We start from the raw sequence: 22,089 nt of genomic DNA, 5'->3' as shown, positions 1-22,089 counted from the left end.
TGTAATTATGTGGGGAGAGTTCTGTGACCCAGAAACATGGAAACAACATGTGAAGATGATGTCTTGTTAATAAATCCAGGACACACAGTTGTATTACATTTATGCAGTCTATGTAAGGCAAGTGCTTTGCTGATTAAAAAAAAAACCAACAACACTATCTGCTGTCATATTGACTGGCAGGTTTCAACATTTAGAAGGCTGGTGTTTTTCTGAATACTAATGAAATGACTGATGAGGAGGGTGGGATCTGTAAGTCTGTATGTGTATGTGAACAAAACAGATACAAATAGTGGAGCGACACTGATTTACGCCAGATGAAGATCTGACCCAGAGACTGTAGACAGACAAGTATACACTGTGGTGTCGTGTGACAAAAAGATTTTATTAGCATGAGTTTGGAATAATCATGTTACTCAAGTGGCAACCGCATGAATGAATCTCACAGATAATCCCACAAATGCCTATAAAATCTTCACATCACACCCTATTGAGATGCATTCTGTATATACCTCATATGTTACAAAAGCAATTTTAGAAATGTTTTTAAAACATTTTGGACTATTTTTTAATCTTTCTAAATGGATAGATATAGCTGTAAAATTCAAATTCAGAATGAGATCAGAATCCACATTTTCCCAGCTTTTTTTTTGGAGTGTTTAGATCTGGACCACACAGCTTGAGTGCAAAAAGGGCTCAAAACTGATGCCCATACATTTCAAGAAAATTCAGATTCAGATCTGGATCCAAATTGCATGTCTCAGGTTGATGCTTGTTATTCAGTAATGTATGTGTGTGTGAACATATACACGTGCACATATACACATGGAGAAAGCCAAACTCTTCTCTGTCACACTAGTGCAGATCTGGAGTAATTCAAATCAAGCTGGAGTAACTGTATGTTTACAGCATCATAATTAAGGATATAATGCAGTCCATAGTCTCCAGAGTATTAAAGAAAACCATGGCCCAGCTCCTAAAAATGCTCACTGCTTGTAACTGCAAACTGGGCTGAAATTATATAACGTTTAATAATGCTTTCTGCATTTTCAGCCTTATTTGTTAGGTTCAGGGATTATTATTTCTTTTTGGCAACAGTAAATCCATCATTCTCTAGTTTCCCCATCTTGGAAATTGTTTTTCTTATTTTATAGTTGGCATCATCCTCAAAAGAAAACAAACAAGTCAGTGAAAGAAAGGAAAAGAAACATTAAAGAAAGGAAAAGAAAAAAAATCTTCAAATCATATTTAGCCCCATCTGGCCTTAGAAAAACATGGAAACGGGTGATCAAGTACATTTTCCAGGATGGCTGCCTTTCAAGGGAAACAAAATCTGGATATTTCTATGTCTAGACCACAGAGGGAAAAAATGCTTTAGTGCTAATTAACCCATTGAAAGTATAAAAGCCCTGAGTGGTACTAGACAACATACACAGGGAAGTTAGCAGGTTTATGCAGCCAAGGGATGTGGAGGGGAGGGAAGGACTGATTAGGGTATAAGAGTGGGAGGCAGGAGATCTCTGACCAGGCTTGCTATGTGGCTTTAGGTAAACGAGTCAATTAACTTCTTTCTGTCTCATTTTCCCCATTTGTAAATTGGGGCTCGTGATACTTACTCTCCACTGTAAAGCTCTTTGAGATCTACAGATGAAAAATGCTAAGTATTATAGCTGCAGATGGGATGTAGTTTATGAAACATCAGGTCATTGCTCAAGTACAACCATTTTCTGCAAGTTTATGTGCCAGTTAGATTTTAATTGTTTAACAACTGGGCACTCAGTATGTAAAGAATCACATACTTTAAATCAGGATCTGTGGTTGTAAGGGAGTGTTTATTACTAGAATGTATGTACATTACGTACATTTTTCATCGCCACAAGAGATCAGTAAAAGAGAATATAGTTATGTTTAAGAGAGGTCTAGAGAGTTTTATGGCCATCGGTTGCTGGTCAGAATATTCAAATATCATGTGTGACAGGGTCGGGCCAGATGGCTATAGGAGAGTAATAGCCTGGGGCTAATATATCAGCCTTCTAAGTAGGTCCCTTTTCCCTGAGTAAGGTAACAGGGAAGGTTCCAGAACAATCAGGAACCTTCTGGAGACAATTAAGACAGGCTGATTAGAACACCTGCAGCCAATCAAGAAGCTGCTAGAATCAATTAAGGCAGGCTAATCAGGGCACGTGGGTTTTAAAAAGGAACTCACTTCAGTTTGTGGTGTGCGTGTGAGGAGCTGGGAGCAAGAGGCACTAGGAGTGAGAACACGGACTGTTGGAGGACTGAGGTGTACAAGCATTATCAGACACCAGGAGGAAGGTCCTATGGGGAGGATAAAGAAGGTGTTGGGAGGAGGCCATAGGGAAGTAGCCCAGGGGGTTGTAGCTGTCACACAGCTGTTCCAGGAGGCACTCTAGACAGTTGCCTTCCACAGGGCCCTGGGCTGGAACTGGAATAGAGGGCGGGCCTGGGTTCCCTCCAAATCCTCCCAACTCCTGGTCAGACACAGGAGGAGTCAACCTGGACTGTGAATTCAGAAAAACGGCCAAGCTGAGGGCTGCCGTGAAGCTCCAAGGCAAGTAAATCCGCCAATAAGCGCAAGACCCACCAAGGTAGAGCAGGAACTTTGTCACTCATGCTTCAGGTTGTCATCTGACCTTACAGGAGTCACTAAACATGCGAGTCACGCACACAACCTCCATTATTACTCTTATATTTTTTTCAATGCTGGCTGCACTTTAGTGCTTCTGGAAGTGTAAGGATAACAACAGTAGCTTCATCCAGGCAGGTACTTCACTCTTCTCTTCCAGCCCTCATGGGTGCTGTGGGTATTGCCTCACCCCCTGCCTTGAAGTGGTTTCCATTATATACAGAGTTTACAGTTTGGTTCAATGGCTCTCAGCACCCCCACTATACTAATTGTTCCAGCACCCCCGCCAGTCCTCCTCAATCCCTGCCTGCAACAATGTGCTATTCTGCCCCTGAGCAGAGAATGGAAATCTTCGCCATGTGGCAGTTGTCTGAGTTAAACAAATATCCACTGGGAGACTAGAATGAGACCAAGCAATCTTCTTCTAATTTGTAATTTAAGAGAAGTGTCTCAACAGAAGTAAGATTGTCTGGCATTGGGGATTAATGTCCTGCTCTTTTACCAGCTTTATCTGACTCCTTGGCAACCTGTCCCCTCTCCAACCCACCTCAACTCCCTGCATAGGCCTCTCTGTGCTTCTGTAGCAGTCTGTACCTCTTCCTCCCTATTAAAACACGGTCAGAGTGAGTGAGGCACCGAGTGTTGCTCAGGTGACTGTTCCTCATTCTGAACTACGTGCTACCATTTCTCTGGTTAGGGCTTGGCTTTACAAACTCTGGGGAGAGCAGATATTACTGATGTGGGAGAGAGAAGCAGGGTGGTGGTTTGGAGATGGGCACTTCTATGCCATCAGTAGAGTTAGAGGGAGGTGAGAAAAGGAGGAAGGATGGGCAGAGTCAAACGCAATAAAGCAGGTAAGAGCAATATCCAAATCTCCCTCAAGCATTGTACAGATTTCCCTCTGCTGGAATTTGGCCACTCTTCCAGGTTTCTAGAAGTAGATGTAAGGATAAAAAATTAATCCCCATGTTCTTTAACATCTGGCTAGTATTTGGTTATTTAAATCACCAGTGACTTGGTAGCTTGAGAAATGCCCCGCTGATTTTCTTAGATCTATCCCTGTGATCTGTCATTCTGAGGAGCTGGAAGGAGCACAGTGACTTAGAGCAGAAGAAATATTGGGGGATCCAAACCAACATACTCATCAAGCTAGGAAAACATCCTTTTTGTCTCCTATCCTTCCATCTTTAGTCTCCTAATTTACACTGTCTTCCATTCATCCTGCATCTCTTAAGTCCGCATCTTCATTTCTGGACTCCTCTTTCCTTCTTTACACATGTTGTATGCTGCTTTTTACTTTTCATACACCCCGATACTTAATCTTTTCGTATTTCCTAGCCTCGCCATCATCTGAAACAGGAGTTGATAGGATTGCTGCTACAGGGAAGAAGCACTGAAAACCACAAGGAGCTTAGGCAGTAAGGTGACTTCAGCAGGAACAGTGTCTGAGCTTGAGAGACAAGTAATTCAAGATAGGGGATCTGCAGAGGATAGGATCAACTTGGTGAGAGAGGAAGTTCGCTGAACTGCTTGGTTACTTGATAGATCTGATAGCTGCAAATTCTATTCTATATGGCCTCATCTGTGCTGGCAGGGTATGTGGAGTTAAATATCAGGAACCTGGAAAAAAGGAAATGGGGCCAGGAAAACATCGTTTCTGGAGAAGAGACACTCTAGATAAGTGGGAATCAACTCAGAGGGAGAATCAGGTCAGGAGTTTTTCATTTCTCAGATTAAATTTTTGGAGCCAATAAGAGGAATAGGTAAGAGCAGCTGGGTGGCAGGAGGTTGGAGCTAGTTTAGCAGGAGAGCTGGAGAACAAGTCTGTTCCAAGACAGAGGGTATCTAAGTGCTGATGAGCAAGGGTGTGGCATTCAGTGGGGAAAGGAGAATGTAGATGAGAGACTGCATTGCAGAATATAGAAGCTGCCATCGGGAGGAAGCCAAATATGAAGTGGCAACATTCAGGTTTACTTTTGCAGTCATGAATAAGCCATAGTGAGCTCACTTTGATTTTCTCCCCTGAACTCTTCACTAAGTTTCAGTCCTAAAACATGAAAATTATTTGCCCTTCACAAAAGCTTAATAAGTTTATAAGCATTAAATATTTAAATTTTACCCTGCCAATACTTACCCTGCCAATACCCTGCAAATAGTGTGAACAAACTATACTCTAGAGGAAACAATTAGAGGGGAAGTCAAGTCAACTGACCTTTTAAAGTTGGTAAGCACATTTTTTAAAATATGCTAAGATTTAACAACCTTGAGGGGATTTGTTTGAATCTGGAGCTTTGTTGTAATTTATTTTAACTCCTGTGTCAGATACAACAGGCCAAATTATTAAACTAGAGCTGTAAAAAGCCAGGCTGTCAAATTAATGATGATTTATAACCTGTGATCCTATATAATTAAACTTAAAGAAAAGAGAGCCTTTGAAAAGTCCAGCGGGACATTCAGTCTTGGTTACTGAGCGGATCAACATTTTTCTTATCATTTTAAAAGCATTAAATTTTTTAAATGGGAAATCCACTCTTTCTCTTAAATTAGTATTCAGGTATATAAATAAACTCATTTTAGTGTTGCTTGAAAACTAAAACATTCTTGTTATTCTTAGTTTGAAGATCGAGTTCCCACCTTGTTCCAAATACAGTTTATGCATGCAGGAGGGAAGGCTTTACTGGTAACTCAAATAACATCACCAAAATACAAACCTCAGCCCAATTTCCACCCGCCAAATTTTGCTATTCCTAGGGCTTCTCTTCAGGACCTCATCTGTTGCAGCCTCTAGTTCCCTCTGACTCTAAAAAGATGATAAAGGTATCCTGGTTGGAGCTAACAAGATCCATTTCCCTGCATGAGTCAGTAATAATTATTCTGCAGCTATGTGCATGGTGCAAATATCTGAGTTTAGGGTAACTTGCAGTAGCACAGAGTTCCTGCGTAGAATCCTAGATCCTGCCAGCCTGCTGTAAAAAATTATAATATTTTACAAAAAGAAAAGGAGTACTTGTGGCACCTTAGAGACTAACCAATTTATTTGAGCATGAGCTTTCGTGAGCTACAGCTCACTTCATCGGACGCATACTGTGGAAACTGCAGTAGACATTATATACACACAGAGACCATGAAACAATACCCCCTCCCACCCCACTGTCCTGCTGGTAATAGCTTATCTACCAATTTATTTGAGCATGAGCTTTCATGAGCTACAGCTCACTTCATCGGATGCATTCAGTGGAAACTGTATCAATTTATTTGAGCATGAGCTTTCGTGAGCTACAGCTCACTTCATCAGATGCAAACCGTGGAAACTACCAATTTATTTGAGCATGAGCTTTCGTGAGCTACAGCTCACTTCATCGGATGCAAACCGTGGAAACTGTACCAATTTATTTGAGCATGAGCTTTCATGAGCTACAGCTCACTTCATCGGATGCATACCGTGGAAACTGGTATATTTTACATAAATAATCCAGACCATTGAAATATTGCTCTTGACACTTGTAATGATTTGTAACATTACAGTAGAATACTGTACTATTTTTTTAATAAGGGAATAGTTTATTTTTCCCTGGAGGACTCTCAGAGGAAGTTAAACACCCGTAACTATATAGAGAGCTTTACAAATAAAGAAAACTGGGTTTTACATAAATGTGAAACGTATAATGTTCTGCTCATGCAAGTGTCACTTTGCTACACCATTAAGCAAATAAATACATAAATAAATAAATAAGACTGTAAATTCTTCTTTCTTAGCAGCTATTCTTGTCTTACTTAGCAACTATTCCTGTGAGTTACATTGTGGGAAGATGAGGCAGCCCAAAGTCATAGGGCAATATCTGTCTGCAGATAATGATGTTACCAACAAGTTTCTCAGGAACTCTCAGTGGTAACATTTAGAGAAGGATGGAGGTTAGATAGTGCGTAAATAGTTTGGGAAATGAGATTTTAATATGGTTTGGCCAACCAGAGAAGATGGAACAAAACAAAATTAAACCTAGAAATGGGAAAATTGTGCACAAAACAAGCCATATTGAATATTTGCTGCAACAAAATTCAGAATTTCACTCCAGGATTCATGACCCCATGTATTCATTTTCTGCCAACATTCAGACAAGGGAGTAATTTTGCAAGAATGTTGGCTGAATGAATGAATGGATGCTCTCATGAATATATATTTGTACTAATATTCACACCAAAAGTATTCACGTTGCTATCCTGACAGCTCTTTGCATTTTTGAGAGAATCATCCACTCAGGAAGTAGAAATTAAAGCATGTGACAGAGATAACTAATCACAGTGTGAATGCTTATGCATGATGACTATGCAAAACAATAGTCGCAGCAAATAGTTTGTGACCAGTTCATAGGCTTAAATTTGTTTGCTTAAACCATTCATGGAATAATTTTCAATGACGAGCAAGTCCATGGAACTAGAGATTTATATAATTTGTGAACAGAAAAAAATGTTACATTTGTCAAATATGTCATTTGCAGTGAATACTTATTTTGGCTGTATTAAGATTTTTACTTTGCCCCATTCACACTGGCTGATCAAATCACGGTAGAACCCAGTTTAGCTACAACTGCTGAAGCACTGTTTTTAGCTTTTTATTTTATTTTGTATTTTTAGCTGGTGTAGCTATGATTTTGATCTGATGCTCCCACACACACCTACTATGAGAGGTTCTGAGTGAACTTTGTGAACTACTGAAGCTCCAAAAAAAAAAGCTCCAACGCTGATGAACCAATCTGGTAAGATTTAATATTGAATAATTTCCATCCTTCTCCACAGCTCTCACACTCGGTGCTACTATCTATCTATCTATCTGTCTGTTTTAGGATTTTATTCTGCTGCCTGTCTCTGTAGTATCTGAACATCTTCCATGTCATAAGAATGGCCTTACTGGGTCAGACCAAAGGCCCATCTAGCCCAGTATCCTGTCTTCTGACAGTGGCCAATGCCAGGTGCCCTAGAGGGAATGAACAGAACAGGTCATCATCAAGTGATCCATCCCCTGTCGCCCATTCCCAGCTTCTGGCAAACAGAGGCTAGGGACACCATCCCTGCCCTTCCTGGCTATTGGCTAATAGCCATTTATGGACCTATCCTCCATGAGCTTATCTAGTTCTTGTTTGATCTCTGCTATAGTCTTGTATGTCACATCAACATCAATAGCAAAGTCCCTACTGGACTTTGTGGTGCTCCTGGCACTTTGAGAGTCAAAATTCTTCTTGCAGTAGGATTTTTTGTTTAGATTTTTTTCAATAATTGTATTAGTTTCCTCTTTTGGAGGTGGGGTTGGGTGTTGGGTGTAAAAGGGGGTGTCAGTGTTGGGTCTACTGATCCTGTTGAGAGAACTTTAAGTACACAGTAACATTCTCCAGCATTTTACATCTCTCCCACTGACCTTGAGCTGTCTTTTCTTCCTAGACAGTCATTTACAAGCTTCATTCTCACCCCCACCCTCCCCATGGTGTAATAGCATGACCCTTGCACCAGCAAATCATGACAGTTTTCATCTGTGTATATAAATATATATATTATATATTAAATATATATATATATTTAATATAAATATGTGTATGTGCATATACCAGTTTTCTTTATCTGCAAAAATTCTTTTCAACGCTCTAACCTACTAGCTGTGGATGTGCAAAATGATCATTTACAGCCTCACTGCAAAATGCTTGAGAAATACTTGCAAAAATATTACAGAGATGTAAACATACCAGGAGACTTGGGTGCTATTCCCAGCTTTGCCTCTAACCTGCTGGGTGACCTTGGGAAAGTCACTACACCTCTCTGTGCCTCAGTTTCGTCTGCTGTAAAATGGGGATAGTGACACTCACCTCCTTTGTAAACCACTTGGAGATCTACTGATGAAAAGCACTAGATAGGAGCAAGGTATTATTATTACTAATTGTCTCATTTCTTGTCATGTTTGCCTTTCTGTTTGAATAATAGTCTCAATCATTTTCTCTGGTTTGATGGAGATAAGGGAGAAAAGGAGCAACTCAAAGAATTAGCTTAAAGTAAAAAGGACTCCTATTCAGGTCATTGTGATTGTTTGATTCCCTCAGAGTTTGTGAGGATTTGTGGCGGATTTTGTTGTCACAGCTCCTGAGGCACTGACCAGTGCTGGGTCATGGAGTCAGTAATATTAAGCTAGTAGTCTAATTTCTGTGAAAATTTTAAGCAACTTAATTTAGTTTTTCATTAATATATAAAAGAAAAAACAAAAAATGCTGACGGCTTCTACTGAAATGAATGCTAAAGATCCAGCTCCACCAGGTTGCTGCTTATTCAGTTTAACAAGTTACACGTGGATTATTTTTTCTCATTATCACTTACCCTTTGGCATCATTGTTCATATTGCCCAACATGTGCTTGGTGTTTTCCAACCAAAAAGTAGTATTCTTCTTTTGCCTCTCTCTGGCTCTTGTCATCACAAATTCCTTTGAAGATTAGGTTGTTAATTCTAGTTATTGACAAAAGTCCCATCAACTTCAGTAGGCCAGGATTTCACCCCATGAAGAGGAGGGGACCCTCTTAAAGTGTGATTATTCGGAATCATTGTTACTTATCTCTGTCATGTAATGGTCTCACCCTTTGGTGACTGACGTAGCAAGAAGCTATCAGAGGTGTCTATTGTAGCCCCAGAAATTTCCCTTTAATCCTAATATTAGAATTGCCAATTTGAAGCCTGGGGATTAAGTTATAATCCTAGAGACATGGTTATTTTGAACTATACCATGCGGCATTACTGAGCACCCAGGAGTAAAATGGGGTCGCAACCCACAGTTTGAGAACCACTGAGCTAGAGGATTCTGGTTCTAAATGAGAGTACATGGTGGTATTCGTATCTGCCCTCATTAAGCAAAGGTTGTTGACATTTGCAAAATAATAGTTTGAATATACAGATTATAATAGTAAGGACTGAGTCATGTACTGGTAGCCCTAACAGAGGTTGTAGATACATCTCAAACCTGCTCCCTTTGAGGGTTCCTGAATTCAGTCTTAATGGGAAGAAGGTTGGAGAAGGAAGTGGGGGAGGTTTGTCACTAGAGAGAACAAATTGTAGTGGGGAATACTAGGGTGTGACATAATCTGAACATGAGGAGAGGGGAAAAAGAAAGAAACAGCCAGAGCCACATGAAAGAACCAGAATGGTGCAGTCTCCTCATAATTTCATACCTCGAAAAAGATTAAGCTTGGTACAAATTCTAGACATGTTCAGGCTGGTTCTTATTTTATTCAGACTGATTCCATTAATCTATCATAGCTATATTTATTTCTATAAATTACTATAGCATCTATCTATCTGTCTGTCTGTCTGTCTATCTATCTATCTTGCTCTGTGATACCAGTGCAACCTACAGATATAAACAAATGGTTACCCAAACAAAGTTTTATGGTCCTGGAGCAGGTTTACCCTATCAAGAAAGCGCTGATTTGAAGTCTCTGAGATGTTGAGAGAAAGGAAACTTGGTCAGCTGATGAGTTGGAGGAAGAAGAGAATGCTGGTAGGGTGTACTGCATCCTATTCAAATTCTCAACTGGATGCCATATCAGGATGTACTTTTCATTTGGCCCGGGGAATTGATTTTTTGTAAGTGGTTGTTGGCAAGTAGAGCTGAATCCGAAAGAAAGAAAGTCAAAGCGGCCAAGTACTGCATGTAAGACTCAGAAAATAGTGCTGGAGACACGTACAGCATGATACAGTTACAATCCTTTTGTTGCTATATTCTTTTAACATGATGAAAAAAATAACTAACCAATGTCACAGATACCAACTCCATGACTCTGTGTTTGCTGTAGCTGTTTGGTGGATGGAGCACCACATTCACTGAGTCTGTAGTCATTGAAGTCAGAGATTTTTGCCAGTGACTTCAATGGTTGCAGGATCAGGACTTGGAAGATGTAGTGAGACTGTATGGTTCCTCACCGCCTCGGAGAGAGACGAGTCTGGGTGGAGCCAGGGAGCTTGGAGTCCGCCCCCCAGAGGGGCAGGCGTGGCACAGGAAGTATAAAGGCCCGACCCCAGAGCTCACTGGGAGGGCAGCCACCGGGAAGGCCAGACGCCTCCGGCCTAGCTCGCGATTAGGAAACCCCAGTGGCCGGCGGTAAACCCAAGGACTGGCCCGACCTGCCTCACGCCAGCTACCAGGAGGAGTTGCTGAGCCTACCCCTCGCCAGCTATGCTGACGAACCCATGGTGTTGGACCCCACCCCCACCCCCCGAGGACACCACCCTGACCCATGTACCTCAAGAGGGGGAGTCTGGAAGTAGCCTGGGGGCAGCCAACCCTAGTCTGGCTGCAGCACTACCAGTATCCACGTCAGTGGGTTGCGGCCAGGATCCCCACTGACGCAGCAGCGGGTCTTCTGCTGCTGCTAGGGTCCTGGGCTGGGACACAGTGGAGTGGGAGGGCCTGCGTCCCCGTTGCCACCCAACTCGTGGGTGACAGTCTCCCCCACTCCCAGGCCCTTCAGTTTACTGTTTATATACTGTTGTTGCTCAGCCCCTGCCTGAGTGCCTGACTCACCATTGTCCCGCCTTTACCTAGGGCCTGGGCTTACTGTGTTTATTTCTACCCTCACAAAGGCCACAGAGGAAGACTCCCACAGCTGGACTAATTCCCCATAAGACCTCTTCCCGAATTTAATGAGGCAGTGTGTCTCCCCACTGCCCCAGAGAGAGATGAGCCCCGGCTAACCTCTCTACAGAAGGATTGTCAGGGAAAGAATCAATCCCTGACAAATTTTAATCAACATGTTGTGGGAGCAGTGGTACAGGCTGGGCTGAAATGATGGATTAATGAAGGAGGTAGAAACCTAAAAAAGAAAGAGACAGGTGTCTCATTGGATGCAGATGAGCTTTGAAAATGGCTCTGTTGGGGAAGTTGTGCTCTTGAGTGACTTATGGAACCAGGGTATTACTCCTGGGGGAATTCTGGGCCAAAAAAATTAAAATTCTGAACATACTATTTTAAAATTCTACAAAATTCTGCATATTTTATTTGTCAAAATAACACAATATAATCATGCCAGTTTTAATTATTTTGGTAATTTATTTCAAAATACCTGTCAGCAAGTATGTCTATAACAATATGGACAACAAAGAAGATCCAGGAAATGTTTTTTGAGAAATAGATTCCTTAGTAGGCATATTAATACAGAACTATGAGCAATAATCCATTTAAACTACAATACAGAACCGTATTTCCCGCACCTCTCAGAAGCAGTGAAAAGGCTTGGAGGAGTCAGGAGTAACGGAGGAGCTGAGGGAGAGGGACGTAATTGCTGGGAAGGAATCTGGGAGGGAACCTGGAGGTTTGTTGGGTGTGGATAGAAGTATGGAACAGGGTATTTTTTTGTGGAGGGGAGGAATTGTTAAGGAATAGGGGAGCCTCCCCCAAGCAGACCTGGCTGACCCTTAGCCTCTCCCATTCAGTCAGGCAAGTCTGACCCATCCCCCTGCACCCTCTGCACCCCCACTCAGCCTCTCCCATTCAGTCAGGCAAGTCTGACCCATCCCCCTGCACCCTCTGCACCCCCACTCAGCCAACCCTCCTCCCTCTGTCCCCATGTGTCCCTGCAACCCCATTCAGCCCCTGCCCCAGTCTGTCCCCCCACTAGCCCTTCTGAACACCAGTCCGTGTGACACCCCAGCAGCACCATATGCCCCACTCTCTGTCCCTGCCATATTGCATGCCTCCTCACCTGGCCCCACGGGCAGAGTTCTGTGAGGAATGCAGCCTCTCCTCCTCCCCATTGGCTCCTCTGGGCAGTGAGCAGCTGCCATCTGTTGGGAGAAAGGCATAACTGAAACACCTCTCTGGAAGAATGTATTTTTTGCGACGAAAAAAATATCTGCCGAGGACATGAATTCTGCACATGCTCAGTGGCACAGAATTCCCCTAGGAGTAGGATATGTATGTTTTTTCTATCTTAGGGTTTTATACTGCTGCCCATTACTATAGTATCTGAGCATTTTACACATAAAATTAATAGCAAAGGCATGGTTTGCTTTCTGAGTCTGTAGTCGCAGGGAGTGGTGATATCAGAGGGACAGGGGAAGCGGGGGAGAGCGTTGTATGGCCTTCTGCATGCTGGTGGCTATCTGAACAAAGAGAACCACAGCTGAAGTGAGGGTGTGGAAGTAACAGAAGATGGATGAAACCCTCTGAATCAGAGCCAATTCTTCCTTACTTTAGGGTACATCTACAAAGCAGCTGACAGGTGATTTCCTCTGCAGATAGACAGATGTGCTTAGCTCTGCTTGAACTAAAGTGCCAACAATAGCAGTGTGGACATTGTGGCATGGCAGTGGCTTGTGCTAGCCACCCAAATAGAGTCCTACCCGACCCCTGGTTTGTGTAGTTTGGTGGCTAGCCTGAGCAATGACCCATGCGGCAACAGCCATACTGCTACTTTTAGTGTGCTTGCTCAAGTGGAACTCGCACATGTGTGGCTTCCCAGCCTGGGAAGCACCCTCCCAGCTGCCGTGTAGACACACCCTGTGAAAGGTGACTCCCAGCACAGTAGAGTGTTTGCCTGATTGATGTTTTCCATTGTTCACTCAGCAAAATACTCCAGGAGGGTTGCAAATGAGTATCAGATGGTCGTATGAACATTCATGTTTTCTGCCTCTGCATTGATAAATTGCTGAAACAGTCTCCTCATGAACATTCCTATTCTCCTGTAGTAGAGATGGTGAGAGTAGATTGGTGTGTTGGCACTTTATCATTCTCCCTAAATGGAAAGTAATCTACTGCAACACTTTATCTGTCATCTCAAAAAAGTTGTGCAGTCTGGGATTGGGATAAGTGTGAGGAGTCCACATAGGAGATCAGGAGTTGAGCATGCCTCTGAGGTATCTGCAGGCTGAAGGATAAACGTGATCTTGTTCTCCTCCTCCAGTGGTATCTGTTGTATGGCTGAAGCCAGAAGGACAGGCTTGGCGGCAAAGGGGGCAATTGTCCAGGGGCCCAGGTGATTTAAAAGGATGCAGGGTCTTCTGGCCTCCACTGCTGTTGCTGCGGTAGCAGCCGGGAGCCCCGAGACCTTTTAAATTGCCCAAGCAGGCCGCAGGGCTCCTAGGTGCATGTGACCACTCTGGGCCCCTCCACATTTTGGGAGGCGCCGCGGGCCGGCACGATTGCCCAGCACGCTTGATTCCAAAAGTGATGGGTGGTCCCAGAAGTGACGGATCCATCACTTCTGCTCTGCCCCTCCCACCCTGGGACGGCCCTGGCCCTGGGGCCTGGAATTGCTGTTGGTGGGCCTGCAGAAGGACATCAGGAATTGTGATTCAATTTAGGATACATCTTTCCTGCATGGAAGTCAGGGGTGCCTAAGAAGGATGTACAAGTCAGCAATTTTAGAAGGGTTAGGCAATATTTTATTGTTCTTCTCCATGCTATCTTTAAGGACATTAGTCAAACTAGGGTACGTTGACTAGACAGACAAACCATAGTTTGCAAGGTCCCACATATTGGCTAGATCAGGCTAGGTGAATCAATCTAGTTGTAGCAACGTTAGCGTCATCAGCTAAAATCCTCAAGAGTATTCCTGAGGCCCATGCTACTGGATTGGATAAATGCACTTTAGATACCAAAGGAGGAACTGTGCACAATTTGGTTGCATACAATCTATATATAATTTTAATGCCCTTCATACTGTCTGATAAAACTTGCCAATCACCTACACACCAAAATACTTGCAGGTGCTCCAAGGTGATGAGTATGATATACAAACAAATATAAATAGATACAGACAGAGTAAACTCCTGGAGCACTTGAGTCAGGCACAATAGGCTTTCTCCTGAAGAAGGGGAGGATGACAGAGACAGGCTTGAAGAAGGCAGAAGCATGAAATTGGTAGCAGCATGACCCAGGGCGCTGACTGTATGACTAAGAGCCAGAAACTCCTGAGTTCTAATCCTCGTTCTGCCACTGTCTCCTTCTGTGTCCTTGGGGAAGTCACTTAATCTCAATCTCTCTCTCTCTCTCTCTCTCCCCCCCCCACCCCCCATTTCTCCATCAGTAAAAGGGGGACAATAATACTGACCTAATTCACAGAGATTATGTGAGGGTAAATATATAAAGTTATTTGGAGACTATGTACACTGAGTTAAATTTGCTGATATATTTAATGACAGTGGCCTCTGACCTCTCTGATACCATGGTTAATTTGGAATCCTGACAATAATGGATAAAGTTCCACGTGTTTCAGCTAGTAATGAGTCTGAAACCCCTTTCGCTTTGAGGAAGTCCAGTTCTAACCCTCACAATTCAATCCCATTTCTGAAAAAATGGATAGATGCTGGGCTGATAATTCCAAATTTCCTCAAGCACAGAGGGAGCTGGGATCTAGATTCAAACATCGTAGCTGGGCCCTCTCTAGTTTCAGCAAGGGCTGAGTTGACAGATCAAGTTCTGAAACATAAGAAAAAACATCTATATATTCCTTCCATATGACTGATGACATTCCACATTATGAATGACCACTGGCAAGGATTCAATAGCAGATGAACAAAGGGGATGATGGGCACAGGGTCAGCCCACAACATTTTGGTACCTGGGGTGGGGAGCTCAAATGATGCCTCCATGCCCCCTCACTTGGGTCAAAACTTTGAAAGGTCTCAATTCTGCCTTCTTCCTGTTCTACTCCTCTCATGGTACTGCTTTGCTAACTACCCCAATAAAGGAGAACTAACAATTTAAAATGCCTCGTTCAAAAATTTTAAGTAACACTTAACTTTCAAACGCCTGAACAGCAAATATAACTTTTCTTGTCTGCATAGTAAACACTGGCATTTTTATCTGTTTGAATAATCAAAGTGGTGCTTTCTGTGCCTTCTTGGTTGCAAAGATTTGAACTGCTTCTTGCTGAAGGTCTACAGTCTGGGCCAGCTCATGCTCTATTGAGATGGTTGCAAGGCCGACCAGCCTCTCCTGTGTCATTGTGGAGTGTAGATGTGTTTTTATTAACAATTTTCTACACTCTGGGTCCTACTAGCACCCCCCCACAGTTTGGCACCTGAGGCGGTCACCTCAGTTTGCCTCATGGTAAGGCCAGCTCTGGATGGGCATCAGTGCTGTGTTTCTCTCTCCAGATAAAACCATTCAGAAATGCAAGAATTTGTAACTGCTAAAGTGAAGAGATCAGAGCACAGAATACAAATTACACACTCGTTATAAAAGGCTATTCAGGGCCACGGGGCTCAAATGTTAACAGCAGAAACTCCCAATCCACCTTTCATATCCCCTTTTCAACATTCACAGAGAGGGATACAGTGGAGATTTATGTACCAGATGCACTAAATTAAGTGACTTATAATATCACTGAATGAGTTTGTGCCTTTCATGAAGTCAATCTGATCAGCAAGGACCTGTTTGTACATCTTCACGTTATAGGTTTCAGAGTAACAGCTGTGTTTGTCTGTATTCACAAAAAGAAAAGGAGGACTTGTGGCACCTTAGAGATTAACCAATTTATTTGAGCATAAGCTTTTGTGAGCTACAGCTCACTTCATCGGATGCATACTGTGGAAAGTATAGAAGATCTTTTATACACACAAAGCATGAAAAAATGGGTGTTTACCACTACAAAAGGTTTTCTCTCCCCCCACCCCACTCTCCTGCTGGTAATAGCTTATCTAAAGTGATCACTCTCCTTACAGTGTGTATGATAATCAAGTTGGGCCATGCTTGCACTTCTCCGCTTTTACGGTCAGCCCAGCCCCCTGGAGTCGGTCCAGCACTTGTCTAACCTGGGACACGTGGTCCTCCCAGGTCTGGCTAAAGACATAGATGTCATCAATATACGCCACGGCAAAACTTTCCATCCCCCTCAGGAGCTGGTCCACTAGGCGCTGGAAGGTGGCCGGCGCTCCCTTGAGGCCGAAAGGCAGAGTCAGGAACTCATAGAGCCCCAGAGGGGTGATAAAGGCTGATTTCAGCCGGGCATCTGCATCCAGCGGCACTTGCCAGTAGCCCTTTGTAAGGTCCATGGTGGTAAGGTACCGAGCTCCTCCCAGCTTCTCTAGGAGCTCGTCCGGCCTGGGCATGGGGGTAGGCATCAGATACAGTGATGGCATTGAGCTTCCGATAGTCCACACAGAACCGGACCGACCCATCCTTTTTGGGGAACAGCACCACCGGCGAGGCCCAAGCGCTGGCCGATGGCTGGATCACCCCCAAAGCCAGCATGTCCCGGACCTCTCTTTCCAGGTCCTGAGCAGTTTTCCCTGTGACTCGGAAGGGGGAGCATCTTATCGGCGGGTGCGACCCTGTCTGCACCTGGTGGACAGTCAGATTAGTGCGTCCAGGCTGGTTGGAAAACAGCTGTCGGTACGGATGCAGCACCCCCCTGACCTCAGCTTGCTAGGCAGGGGTTAGCTGATCCGAGAGGGGAATTGTTTCCAGGGGGGAACCAGCTCTGGTCCCAGGGAATAGATCTACTAAAGGGTCATCTCCCTGCTCCTGCCACTGTCCACACACGGCCAACACCACATTCCCCCTGGCATAATATGGCTTCATCATATTCACATGGTACACCCGGCGGTGGTGCGCCCGGTTCGACAGCTCCACCACATAGTTTACCTCATTGAGCTGCTTGACAACCTTGAAAGGGCCCTCCCAGGCGGCCTGTAGTTTGTTCTTTCTCACAGGGATGAGAACCATCACCTGATCCCCGGTGGCGTAAGCACGGGCTCGTGCCGTGCAGTCATACCAGACCTTCTGCTTCCTCTGGGCTCTGGCCAGATTCTCCCTGGCCAGGCCCATGAGTTCAGCCAGTCTCTCTCGGAAGATCAGGACATACTCCACCACTGACTCTCCATTGGGAGTGGCCTTCCCTTCCCACTCGTCACTCATCAGGTCCAGGGGGCCCCTCACCCTCCTTCCATATAACAGTTCGAAAGGTGAAAATCCGGTAGACTCCTGGGGCACCTCCCTGTACGCAAACAGCAGGTGAGGTAAGTACTTGTCCCAATCCTGCGGGTGCTGGTTCATAAAGGTTTTCAGTCCTTCCAGTCCTGAGACTCCCCAAATCTGTCCTTCACAAGTTCTTAACTATTGGGCACTTGGACTTTTCTCCTCTGGGTCATCAGCCCCAAAGGCATGAAATCAGCCCCCAGGTATCAGTTCAGTTGGGGATATACACTCCACACAGTTTGCACAACAGAGACCTGCTTGGGGCAAAAATAAAGAAAAAGTTTATTTAATAGAAAAACCACTGATTCAAAGATAAAATAGAAAGGGAAGCAAACACAGACAAGTTACACAGAAAAACAAACAGAAAGACGCTTCCTCAGGCTTTACGTTTCCATATTAGGTGTTTGCCAAACACTCAGGCTTTGTCTAATACAAGGTTTCAGAGTAGCAGCCGTGTTAGTCTGTATTCACAAAAAGAAAAGGAGTACTTGTGACACCTTAGAGACTAACCAATTTATTTGAGCATATAGCTACAGCTCACTTCATCGGATGCATTCAGTGGAAAATACAGTGGGGCAATTTATATACAGAGAACATGAAACAATGGGTGTTATCATACACACTGTAACAAGAGAGTGATCACTCAAGGTGAGCTATTAGCAGCAGGAGGGGGGGGGAAGGGAGGAGAGGAGGGGAACCTTTTGTAGTGATAGAAATGGCCCACCTTGATTATCACTACAAAAGGTTCGCGCACCGTCCCCCCCGCTCTCCTGCTGGTAATAGCTCACCTTAAGTGATCACTCTCTTGTTACAGTGTGTATGGTAACATCCATTTTTCATGTTCTCTATGTATATAAATCTCCCCGCTGTATTTTCCACTGAATGCATCCGATGAAGTGAGCTGTAGCTCACGAAAGCTTATGCTCAAATAAATTTGTTAGTCTCTAAGGTGCCACAAGTACTCCTTTTCTTTTTGTCTAATACAAGTTACCTATTAGCCTCTGAACAGTTTCCCAGCGTGCCGTAGTGGGGATCCAGCATTCACAGACAGCCTCCCACTTTCAAGACCATCTCTCAGGTTCAGGATGAAAAATTCAGTTTCAAGCCTCCTTTTTTAAAAAGCGCCCCCTCCCCCTCCATGATGATTCGTGGTTATTCAGAGTGGGGGAATGCCATCTTGTCTCAATGTCTTTCCATTAACTTTAATGCTCCACTATTGTCTTTTCCTGGGCTGGAAAATGGAGGAGTCCTTGGAGCTGGTTTCAGGTAAACACCTGGTTGGGAGGTGCCCCTGCCTGGCTGATCGCTCACTGACCTGCTATGAGGTGGACCTGAAGTTTTATGGATAAATACATAAATTCATAACCAGAGACTGGATACCTATCTCATAATGATTATTAAGTTTAGAACATTACAAGCATTCATAAAAGACCTTACTCAACATATTTTATAGCACAATAACTGTATACAACCAGTTCATCCAATTGCTTATTCTTTGGGGTTCAGAGACCCCATCCCCCACCCCCATTCTCCCCTTGAGGTATCTGGACACTGATTGTCACAGCTAGATTGATTCGTTTAGGTTACTTGTGAGACATTGTTCTGTGGAGGTAGAGAGGGGCAATTACTGATACAAAGTTAGTGACAGCTGTGATGTACAAGTACTTGGGAGGCCGTAATACAAAAGAACAGGCCCAAAATCAGCAAACACATTCCTACTTTGAAGCATATGAGTAGTCCCATTGAAGCCAATGGGAGGTAGGGGTCCCAAGCACTACTGACAGTCATGCCCAAGGTGACTCAAGCTTAGGTCTTAAAAAATGGAGAGATCCAAAATCAGTGGTCCGGTCTGAAAATTAGCTTTAGCCTATACTACTTGCTCAGATGTCAAGCCTATTAACTATGGTCCCAGTTATCAAGATTTGGCTGCTAGTGACTGTTTAATAGCCTTACATGCACTGTTTATTTTTATTATTAACAATAATAAGCCCTAGTAGTACTAGGAGAGTTATGCCAAGCAAGTCATCCAGGGTTTAGGTAAGAATGGAATAAATTACAATCTTGGTGAGAACCAGGCATTAATACCTTTTCAGTCTTCACTTTACAGCACCATTGTTCTCCAGGAGATGTAAATTTACATACACTATATATGACCTTAGTTCAAAATAAGTTCTATGCTGTAGGACGACTAATAAGGTCAAGAACCAGACACTATGTTTCATGAGGTAAAAAAGGATTTCATAACTCAAGAATGTTACAGGCATGATAAGGTAATGAAAAAGCCTGTCACCGAAATGGAATTAACAAAGCTGTCCTACTGGACTTTGTAATGACTTTTAATTTTGCCCTTGTCATGAACTAAGTAGAGGAAATTTGATTTGAATTTTCCAAGCTGTGTTCCCAGATACTTATGACAAAAACAGACATTCAAGAAAGCATGAAAGCATATTCCATCGGATTTATAGTATTTATACTCTCCTATCTATGCCAGCATTTGTTTGATAAATTATAGCACCACTTATGGTGGTCATTCCAGTACACTGCACTTTAGAACATACAGAGCTTAACTATGAGAGCTGGGTAAATACCTGAATACACTGGCACAAATAAAAACCTCTACTTACTTAGGCTATTCTTCACTCTCCTTTTACGTTCTCTTTCTGTGGACACTCTAGCCAATCACTTTGCTGCAGGAAAGTTAATGGAAACAGCAAATTTTAAGCAAATACTAGGGAATATTTGTGGCAGGAGAACTTGTGTATTTAGTCTAGCTAGGTTCTTATAATGGCAAATATTGACACTGGAAACCTGATTCTAAATGTTTTGCTCACCCAGTCAGGGAGCAAAAATATACAATACTGTATGTCCAGAGCTTACAGAAAGGAGAGGCTAAAGCTCCCGCTGTCCTGTTAACATCAGAAGGAGAACTCCTTCCTCTTCGCCCTGGCTTAAAGGAGCACTTCCATTATGGAATCAAACAAAGGGACAAAGTTAATGCTGAGTGGGAGATGTACATCCAAGGTGGGTGATAATGATTAATGAAGGATTTCATGGCAGGGTCCCTTAACCTGTTCATTTCCAGACATTCTAGCATTTGGGTTTCTTAAAAGGTGTTGAATTTTTGTAAGGATGGTATAAGGTTGTTTTTGGGTTCTTACCTCAACTCCACTGAAGCACACTTTCAACCTTTTTTTAACAAAGATTTTTTTTTAAATTTTGGATAAATATCAGTAAGATTCTCCATCCTACGCAGGTCTAAATGGTAGGGACTGGAATTATTTGCAGAAAACATTCAACAAATTATATCACATAGTAAATACATTCAACAAAATTGGAAGCTGCTCACAAGCACTTCACAAACAGAAAAAGAATCTTAAGTTCATTGACTAAATTATTCCCTCTCAATTATTCCCTCCATCCTTTGTATCACGTTGGAAGAAGAAATCATTGCTCCTAAAGGCTACAGCAGTACTTGGTGCCAGTACTAAAAGTTGGACATATGTTATTCTGAGAAAAAATCCTGGTCCCTTCTCCACAGGAGGCATGGGCCCTGTGATTTTCTGCTGTGCTGGGGTGGGAAAGCAGCATCTGGGAAGTCAACAGGGGGAACGTACTGTGTGCCATAGAGCCAGGCTCCTCAACAGCTCCCTGCATGCTGCCACACAAAGGGAATTTGAGGTTCAGAGTGGCAGGGCCAGTGTATCCACTAGCAATTCTTCCTATATAGGGGAAGGTACTGCAGAGGCTCCTCCAGTTCTAAGCCTGGAATACTGGCTGGGGAGCAGCTCCGTTATCATTCCATTGTATAGGAGAAGGATCCCTTGCTCCCCAACTTAAGTCTTGGTGCTTGGGCTAGATGCTGGGTACAGGATAGAGCTAATCATTCTATTACTGATGTTATTTTATTTCTCATACACAGAGCTGCTATATTATATGCTTAATCTATTGCATTATAGGCAGAGATAGCAACACCCTTAAAGTTTCTAACTCTTTCCATTGTAAGACCCTGTTGTCAGTTGTCTGGGATCGCTGGGTCTGGAAAAAATAGAGTACCAAATGAAATCTAGAGTCTGCATACACTAGATACAGTTTAGAAAGTCCGATACAACAGCAGGACTTGCATCCTGTTAAGTTAAACAGTTTTAGTCCATATTCTAGGTGTGGCTGGTAACACCATTTAATAGTAAATTGGACTAACACTTCCCATTATTAAAGACCCCTTTTCACTTGGTTATAACTTTGCCAAACTTAAGCCATTCAGGCTGAAATTTTCCATGGCTGCTTTCTAAGTTTCAGCTAAAATGGTTCAGGCATTTTTAAGAATGAGGTTAGGGACAAATACATTGCTTTCCCCATGTAAAAAAAGGCCTTTCAGTGGTTTCATTGAGAAGCTCTAACAAGTCCATGCTTTGGAGCAAGGACTTGAAATCTGGACTTGGAAATGTGGTTGCACTGGTGTCAGGAATGTGCCTTTTGCTTTCATGGTGAAAACGCATCCAA

At 43.2% G+C, this 22,089-nt stretch overlaps 1 long non-coding RNA gene across 1 annotated transcript in view; it reads left to right on the top strand.

Annotated features, from left to right (window-relative positions):
• The window catches only part of LOC142068782 (uncharacterized), a 142,615-nt gene that overhangs the window by 98,856 nt on the left and 21,670 nt on the right, over window positions 1-22,089 (top strand). Inside the window, exon 2 of the long non-coding RNA XR_012664658.1 lies at window positions 7,277-7,398. This is a non-coding gene — a long non-coding RNA (uncharacterized LOC142068782). The remainder of the gene's footprint in view (window positions 1-7,276; window positions 7,399-22,089) is intronic.

This window comes from Caretta caretta, chromosome 1 (assembly GCF_965140235.1).
Source record: "Caretta caretta isolate rCarCar2 chromosome 1, rCarCar1.hap1, whole genome shotgun sequence".
Lineage (NCBI taxonomy): Eukaryota > Metazoa > Chordata > Testudines > Cheloniidae > Caretta > Caretta caretta.
The sequence above is the reverse complement of the archived record's forward strand: the minus strand, read 5'-3'. Positions and strand labels throughout refer to the sequence as shown.